Source organism: Cryptomeria japonica, chromosome 8 (genome assembly GCF_030272615.1).
Source record: "Cryptomeria japonica chromosome 8, Sugi_1.0, whole genome shotgun sequence".
In the NCBI taxonomy this organism is placed as follows: domain Eukaryota; kingdom Viridiplantae; phylum Streptophyta; class Pinopsida; order Cupressales; family Cupressaceae; genus Cryptomeria; species Cryptomeria japonica.
The window spans coordinates 202,054,100-202,064,277 of record NC_081412.1 but is presented as its reverse complement, the minus strand read 5'-3'; positions in this window follow the sequence as shown (position 1 = coordinate 202,064,277).

Sequence of the window (10,178 nt, the reverse complement as noted above, 5' to 3'; positions counted from 1 at the left end):
TTAGCATAATTATCTTCAATTTTTCATTCAAGATCAGTCTTTATTGATTTCAAAAAAATGTGGCCACTTATGACCCCATTTGGTCCCCCATTTCCATGCGCTTATGCCAAATACAATTATTTTTAAGACAAATTATTTGGTAGGAATTCTAGTTCAATAGATACGACCTATCCTCTTCCACAACTTAAATTCAATGGCATTCTTAGAAATATTCAACAAGAAAAAAATTGTAAAATAAAACCAATGGTTCATCATGCCTTTTTATCTATATTTAACCAATCTTCATAGACACATTTGATGTCATTTTTTAATAGACAACCACTAATATCTTTCTATAAGTATATAATCTATCTTCAATTGTCACATCTCATAATTTGTACCATTAACTTCATCAATAACCATATAGGAAGTAGAAACCTTCCTTTCCGAAAATTTTCAAAACCACAAAATAAAAAAGCTTTAACTACAACCAAAATGCATAACCATATGATACCAATCACTATGCATAACCATTAATTCTAATACCAAATTTTGAGAAACAAGGTGAAAATGTTGCAATAATATATCTTATCTAGGTATACGCAAATCTAAAATATAATTATTTATGCAAGGATTATCATATGATGTTTACATGGAAAAACCATATGAGAGAGAGGAGAAATAAGAATAAAATTATCAAATCATATGAAAATAATATTTACATGGAAAAACCATTGAAGAAAAACTCCACATGAGAAAGAAAAATATGTATTAATATTCGATAAAAGGATACATCCATATGCTAACACTCTTTACTTTGAAAGCAATCCAATAGCACTTATGTACCAATAAAATAAATTATAAAACAACTATCTCATGCCTTCAATTTATAGAGAAATGAGAGATGAATAATGCAAGTGGTTTTCCAAATAATGTAACATAAAATCATAGTAAAATTTACAAAACTCCCACCTCCAAAATAAAAAGTTCCTTCTAAGATTAGTATTTATGTAACACCCAATAAATCATCGGTAACAAAAATAACCTCCATAACCATTAACATGTGACCTTTATAATGGACTGTATCTAAAGGAAGGCATCCAAAATCAACACCTAACTCACATAGGACCCACTACCAACATGCAAAATAATCCACTAGTAAATTATCATGCCTAAGTTGATAATAAATTTATTAAAAGTAGTTTTGTAACTACCTCTACCAACACTACTTTTACGAATGGATGTGATAACTAATTTCAATATTCTCAAAAGATATTATTACAAATTATTTTTTAGTTGCATCTTGAGCATCCCATGACACTTTCCAAGAGTGTTCAAGAACAAATTCTCATTTTTCCTATTTTTTTTTTCTTTTAGCAAAAAAAAAAAAAAAGTGTGAGTGGGCGTTAAGGTATCACTTCAAAAAAATTATAAAATCTCTCATAATTTGTAGAAGTGCTGTTTGGTTTGGTATCCATATCTAGAAAAATAATAATAATAATAAGTTGTCTCCATTTATTCCTAGGATTTGGTTGACTTTATTGTCACATGGGAACTTCCCCTTCTAATTTAAATAAAAATGATTATTCTTACATTTTATTTTGAATTTAAAAAAATTAAAATGATAAATACATAGAACAACAATTTCTCATAAGTACAATATTCAACTCCTTGTCTTTTTCTTTTCAAATAATATGATGCTTCTACATTATGTAAATGGTCTCATTTTTATATTTTTACCTTCTACAACTTAGCTTTACCAATATTAAATAATAAAATCTCCTTTTGTTAGTGTAGAGTCAAATTTTGTTTATATTACAATTTCTTATATAAATTTTGTTTATATTACAATATCGTATATATTACACACTCATTTATTATCAACGCCCTTGGCATGATTAGTGATTCATTTAGCCAAATCTAGAACTACTTTTCTTTTTGCACTCTTTTTGTACTCAGAGTTATTGTGCATGGGTATTTCATTGGGTCTGGTTGGAACATTTTTTCCTTACCTCGTTTGCACTTGAAGGAGTTGCTAGTCTAATTTTTTATTACTTTAGATACTATTATCTTAAATATGATATAATACATTTATATTTAAGTTTTTTTAAATAATTATTTTTTTATCTATAAACTATTTATTGTGGGAGAACTTCCGACTGGAAAAATGTCTCATGTTGAGAGCTCTAATCAAAACATGCTTCTTTTTTATGCATCTATGCAACGATGGGAGAAACACATTTTACTAATAAATTTTGTTTCAAGAAAGTTCAATAAAAATATAAATAAATAAAAACAACATTAATTTAGGAATCAATGATTGAATCCAAGAAATTGCATTTTGAACAACCTATTTAGAGGCTAATCTATTCCCGTATGTATGGATTTATATTTTAATTTAAATGAAATAAAATGAAAAAATCAGTTGTGATTTATTAAAAAGCTTTCAACATATATTGTTGATGTCGATCTTACGAGTATTATTTGTATTATTGAAGGGATTTCTGTCAAGAATATGTCCACAAACATGTGTTTAGCGTGTGGTTTTATATTATTCTATTTTAGTTTTTTAAATTGATGATATTTATGTTGTCAGAAATATTGCTTTGTCCTGTGGTCATTTTAAAATTAAAAAATAATAAAATACTGTTGATTTTATGTTGCAAGCGATTTCCTTTCAGACTACAGGAGGTTGACAACAGAGGATCAAAAACCAATGGACACCCCATTCGACTTCTATCATCCAAGAGACAAATGGCATTTTTAAGCGAAATTAAGGAAAATAGATTAAGGAGGTTCTCAATGAATCAAATTTTGTCACAATTTCTAGGTGATTTGTTCATCACAAATACAGGGTAAACATGGAAATATTGGCAGTGTTTGTAGCAACTCTCCTTCATTTTGGTTTGCCTAAAGACAAAATAGAGAAGCTCTGCTTCAAGGAAGATTTGCTTGGTGGTTTGAGAAATGTCCAGGAGAATATTGACGAGAATTTGACTATCCCCTGCCAATTGATTTTAATGTAACTATCAGGAATGGGAAACCTTCTCCAAGATTTCCCATTTTATATTTTGAGGGTAAAAAAATGTTTAAAGCAAGGCATTTGATCATAAAAGAGCATGCCAATTTCCTCTAGCAATATTCTTCAAACTAACAAAAAGCCCTGAGGAGAGGGTGGACGATTGAGAAGAAGAACTGAAAGAGGTTTTCACTCGTGGGGTCCTCAGTCAATGGAAAAGATTGACTGCTTTCCAAAACCTCCAAAATTGACTGCTTTCCAAAACCTCCAAAACAAAATTGGTGAAGGAAGATTCTAGCAATTGTCAACTGGGTGGACACTTCATTTTTATGTGGTTCTCCCTCCTCTGCCTCAAGCCTATCATCTCCCAGCTGAGGTTCTTCATGACCGGGTTTGGGAAAAAAAAAAAAATACTTGTTTTTGTTTTTATTTTCAATTTTAGATTAGATTTACCATTTGTTACCTATCAAACTCTATGTTTTTAAGTAGGTTTTATTTTGGTTCAGACTATCGTTATGGCTTTTATTATGTATTTTCTATTTTTTTAATATAATATATCCAGCCTCGGCCTTTTGTTGATCAAAAAAAGAAAGGAAAACTAATTTTTTCATTCACCGAATCTAATTGGATAGTTTCTTATATTTCACCCCATTTTCATGAACAAATGTTTAACTAATTTTTTAATCTAATATTAATATTAATTATTAATAATATAATAATATAATATTTATTATATTATAATAGTAATATAAAATAATATAATATTAATTATTATAATATAATTTTTTTATTAAAAAAATTAATATAATAATAAAAATAATATAATAATAAGATAATTTAATTATAATATAATACTTTTATAATTATTATATATATTCTTTTTTTGGCAAAAGTGGCAAGCCATATATATATATAAGAAACTGATTCAAGAGCTCAATAGGGAAAGAAAACCCTATACTATATATAATCTACTTGATGCTTCGTATGCAGTGTTGGCAGGAGGTGTTGAAAACAAAACCCAACTGATCTTCGGAAATATGATCCTCGGGTGGCTTTTCCCAATCAGCCATTAACACAAGCACTCTGTAATTTCTCGGGGAGTAGTTCATAATGCAATAAACAGGGTAGACTACAGAAGAAAACGTATGCTAGTTATGAGTGAAACCCGGAAGAAGCATTGTCTGTCTTAAATTCTAAAACTCTGCCAAATCATTTCATATCTTTATCTGTCGTGAAATAAATAGCAAGAAAGAGCAAAATGCTTAATTCTGAGCTTATTAATTATTCTACAGGGTGACAGAGGAAGCCGCATGTGTGAAATTAATCATGGAAATAATTAAGATCTCACGAAGTTCAAAGGAAAACCGTCATCGTACTTCCAACATGGAATTGCATAAAAAAGGTCGATTATGCCATACTTATAATCCACTTGTTGCATTATGAGGAACTTCATTAAATGTTTGCTCAACAAAGCCAGAATAAAAGCATTCAGGCGAGAGGTTGATGGTAGGGTGAGTGTGACAACTATTTAAATAATTTTCCTTTCCTCATTGATAGTGCTTGCAAGTTGAGGAAATTTTTCTAACTTGAAACTTGGGAATGCAGAATCCACTACCAACTTATCACATCCCAAATTAGCTAGAACATCTACCACTCTATTACCTTCTCTGAATATGTGAGAAATGCAGCATTCCTCAAACGAGTCTATTAATGACCATGCTTGCTTTAAAATGTAGGAAATTTTCTAGTTAAATGAATATCTGGAAATGCAGGCTTTTACTATTATAGAGGAATCTCCTTCAACATGAAACCTATGAAATCTTTTTTTTTTTGCCAATATAAGTCCATATAGTAAATCAAGAGCTTCAGTTACATTATTAGTTCCAGGAGGAATGGAAGAGGACTTAGTTGCCAAGAGAGAGCCTAAATGATCTCTAATACAAACCCCAATTCCCGAAGCACCAGGATTTCCCCTAGATGAACCATCGAAATTTAACTTGACAAAGCCAACTGAGGGAGGTTGCCATTTAGTTAAGATTTTGTTGATTGACTAACTTTCTCTACCAAATGTGGCACAAAAAAGAGGGGATAGTAAGATCTTTCCATATTTTGCTAATGCAGCCATCCCAAGATGAAACATTAAAATTGCTAGTTATATTCTTGATATGAGCATTAACCTATTATGAAGCATATTTCTCAATTCTTTCTAAAACCAAATGAATTGGGGATTCCATTTGTCTAAAAATTCTTTTGTTCCTTTCTCACCAAATTGACCAAATGACAGTTGTCGGAATACATTTCCAGATACTAGCAAACAAAGATTTTATGAAAAGAGTAGGTCATGATTGAAAAAGTTCCCATAAAGTATAGGGTAGTGGCATAGATATATTTAATTTCTCCATGACATGGAGCCAAGCCAACATTGCTGAGAAAAAGGGCACCTAAGAAGTAAATGGTCCACAGTTTCAGTTTCAGCTTTGCATAGGATGCAAGAGAAAGAGTTAGTAATGTGTAGTTTTTCCAACTTATCACTTGTTAATATCCTTTTTCTTAGTGCTAACCAAGCAAACTAGCCTGCTTTAGGAAGTACAGCGCTATTCCAGCAAAATGAATAAGCTCAGCTCTTCGTTGCTTGGTTTTCCATATGCCAAGCAGTCACATAACCATCTCTGACTGAATATTTGCCATCCTGAACTTGAGCCCATAATAGTTTGTCATCATGATTTGAAATATACACTCTTCTTGAAGATAAGATTTCCTGAAGACTTGACATTTGATCATCTCTAATTGAAAGATCAAGAGGATCTTTCCAGATAGCTTTCCAAGAAAATTTTTCCACCCCGCTAACATAATCTATCAAAAGCGAGCCCCAACAATTTTTTATAATTGGAATGACCTCCAAAAAGAGTTCTGAAGATTTTAGGGGAGGCGGGCCATTCCAGGAATCCTCCCAAAATTGAATGCTCTCACCATTATGGACTTCCTAGGAAACATATCTTGTAATAATCTGCCTGCAAGACATCATGAAGTTCCAAATAGCTAACCCTTTCAGGGGATCAAGGGTTGTAATGACTCGAGAAGGATTTAAGGAGTCCACGTATTTTTCTTGCATGATTCTGCACCACTTGGTGCCTGGTTTGGAGACCGTTTGCCACACAAGTTTACCTCCAAAGGCGATGTTCCTTATAGATAGATCATGTAGACCAACACCCCCTCCTCTCTTATCATGAGCCATTTCCTGACTTGAAATAAGCGAGATCTTCTTTTCTTCTGACATATTATCCCTGCATAAGAAACCTCTAATAAGTTTTTCAATCTGTTGAATGACTCCAACAAGGGCTTTGAATGGCAAATAGGACAGATTTTATTAGGAGTAATCTCCCTGATAAAGACAACCAGCGGGCCTTCCATGAGGATATGGATTTCTTAATTCTATTTATAATAGCTTTCCAATAAGCTGGTTTATTGGCACCAACAAAAAATGGAATTCCCAGATATGTGGAAGGGAGGCTTTCTAAAGAAAAACCCAAAGAATCCACAATATTCCTTGTGACTATATCATTTGCATTAAACATATATTTTAGATTTTTGAGCATTAATTCTTTGACCTGAAACCACCATGTAGAGGTCCAAAGTTTGTCTGATTTACTTTGTCTCCTAAGTGTTTGCTTTACCAAACAACAATGTGTCATCAATGAATAAAGAGTGTGTAACTGACACATATGTACTTTCAATAGGTGCACCCCTCCAGAGCTCTTGATCATGCTTAGACTTAATAATTCTGCTAAAAGCTTATGTCATAATTATAAACAGAGAGGGGGATAGGGGGTCACCTTGTCTCACACCTTGTGAAGCAGCAAAAAAACCAGCAGGAACTCCATTAATTAGCACTAAGAAATGAGCTCCTGAGATGCAAGCCCTAATCCATTTACACCATTTTTCAGCGAATCCAAATTTGCTCAAGACTTTAAACAAAAAAGACCAATTAAGTTTGTCATAAGCTTTCATCATATCCAAATTGACTACAAAAGCAAATGTGTTGTTGGAGTGAATGGAGTGCAATACTTCATGAGCAACCAAGGCACCTTCCATGGTTTCTCTTCCTAGAACGAAGCCACCTTGTTCTAGGGATATGATTTTGATTATCAAATTTTGTAGTCTTAGATAAATGGCTTTGGTAATGATCTTGTAAATTGTGTTACATAACGAAATGAGCCTAAAATCTGCAAAAGTTGTTGGTTCTTTTGTTTTGGGAATAAGAGCAATATTTGTAATGTTGAAATTCCGAAGGATGGATGAGCTTTTTCTTGACTCTTCCATTACTACCAACAATTATGTGCCCAAAACATCCCAACATTTTTGGAAGAAAAGAGCCGTAAAACCATCCAGCCCCAGAGCCTTGTCTGGCGGAAAAGAAAAAACTAATCTTTTTATCTCTTCAATTGTAAAAGGGGCCAATAGTTGTTGGTTATCCAAGGGGCAAATGGTATGGGGAATAACATTCATAATCTCATGCTCTTGCACATCAAGTGGACTGTCAGAAGAAGGGGGGGCAAGTAGGTTCTTAAAATAATTAACTCCTTCATCTTGAATTTCTTGAGCATCACAAAGGAGTTTACTCGAGGAAGCCTCCTTAATGGAAAATATAGTAGAAGCTACCCTCTTCTGCTTGGCTGACATTTGAAAGAATTTGGTGTTTTTATCCCCTTCCCTTAACTAAAGCTCATGAGATTTGTCTCCAATATTCCTCCTCGCTCTTACATAGTTCTTCCCAATCCATCTGAGCCTGATTTTGCTTAGCAAACAATTCTGAGTCGAGTCCATTAGAAATAATTTGTTCATTAATCAAATGCAACTGATTTTCAACAATTTCTTTTCGAGCAAATATATTTTTGAAGACACCCTTATTCCATGTTTTAATTTGTGTTTTAACATGCTGCATTTTTTTGTGGAATTTAAACATTTTGGTACCCCTAACCACAGGGGCACTCACCCACCATTGCCGAATCAAAGCATGAAAAATGAGGATGTCGGAATCACATCCTTTCAAACTTGAAGGATGGTCTAATATAATATTTTAGAGTAGCTACCGCTTTTTCAATGCTCACAAGGATAGGGAAGTGGTCTGAGCCTGATAAGGGTAAAATTTGAACATGTAAAGAATAAAGAAACAAGCTCTCTTATTGGTCCAAGTGAAAAATCCGTTATGTGGGGGACTATCAAATAAGTCATTATCATTTATAAAAAGTCATTAGTTATAATTATTTAATTATTAAAAATAATATAATTGTTATATGTATATTATAACAAAGATAATATAAGAAAATGTTCATTGGTGAAGCAGCCACAAAGGTTCAAACCCTTGCTAGGTTCGTGCCAAACAACACAAAGTACATTCTATAATTTTGTACACAATTTTTTTATTTTTTTATTTTGTGATGTATCCTCATCTTCATCAAATTTGAAAACTATTAAGATTGTAACTCTCTTTCTTGTTTTCAATTTAATAATTCTATTCATCACACTAAATTTTGAATGAAATGTCTATTTATAAATACTAATAATTATATAATCTAGTATGAGATTTTAGGTAGTGTACATTTACTACACCCAAATTAACTTATCTTTACACGTTTTCTTTTAATAATTTATTCATATTTCAATTCAAATATATCTATGCTTATTTTTCAGATAATTTTTATAAAAGAGTTCAAGTAATTTGTTTGCTTCAACTCTTATCACTTTTCATCTAAAAATTTGTAGACCAAAAAGTATTCCACTTTTCACTTGTCATGTTATTTTTTACTTGCATTTTTAAGACCAAAAGTGTACTTAGACTTGTAATAGATTTTGTGATTTTGTCATTTTCTAATTATTTATATATATATATATATATATATTATTTTCCATTTTTCATTTTAACCTCCTTTTTGTCACTTTTGTTGGTAAGGTAATGTTTATTCTTCTACTTAGAGATTACCTTACCAACAAAAGTGAAAAAAGGAGGTTAAAAAGTGTATAAATGAAAAACCGAAAATAAGAGAATATATATTTACTATTTTCCGTTTTTCATTTATACACTTTTTAACCTCCTTTTTGTCTCTATATTTATAAAGGTAAATTGTTGGACTATAAAATTATTTGTTAATTTTAATACTCAATTGTTGAGTGGAAGGTATAATCACTTGATTAAACAAGAGTTTCATTGAATATTATAATCCAATGAGATTAAAACTTAATAATATTGTCAAGAAACTGTACAAGAATTTACAAAAAAAAAAATTAAAAATATTAATTAGATGGTAATGATAGATTTATAACAAAATATTTTTTATTGAATTTTATAATTGAATGAGATCAAAACTTAATATTATCATGTAAGAAATTATTAATTACCTTACAAGTGCAAGAATTTCCAAATTAAGAAAGAAAAAAAAATATTAATTAGATAGCTAAGGATAGATTTAACAAAATGTTTTCCATCAATTATAAAGCCAAAGGCAGTTGTTCTTTATCAATTTTAATTTTTTTTTTCTCTCTTATTTTTATTATAATTATTTGTCCTATTCGTATGTAACTTCTTTTGGAGATTGATTGTTATTTCTTCTAGTCTTGTTTAATGCCATTGTTGTTTCTATGAATTATCAGATTTGATTTACTGCTAGGCATTGCTTCTTGTTTCTTCTGGTATGAGATTTGATTTACTGCTGGTCGTTGCTTATATCACGACTGGTTGCTTTGTATTGACTATGTAATTAATGCTCAAGTTACTATGTCCAGCTGCTGCTGTTCTCTTCAAGCCCTTTTTTTTTAATCATGCAAGTTTGCTGTTCTGTTCTTTCTGTAGCAGTCCTATGACTGTTTTCCTAATGTAATCTTTTTGCATTATTTCAATACTACAAAAACAAACAACAAACAACTTAAAAAAACTTTCAAATTTTTATTTTCATTTAATATAAGAAAACTTTGAAGGATGGACGCAAAATTATTTAGGATAATTATTATATCGATTGTCCTATTCAAATTCATTAGAAAGTGTGTATGTAACTTCTATTTTTAACTTTCTAACTTCTGTCCTCATTTAATATAAGACAACTTCGAAGGACGGACTAATGATTTTGAATTTTGCTAATTTCATTTCCTTTTGAGCATGAAGTAATCATTTTTAAATTTTATTACT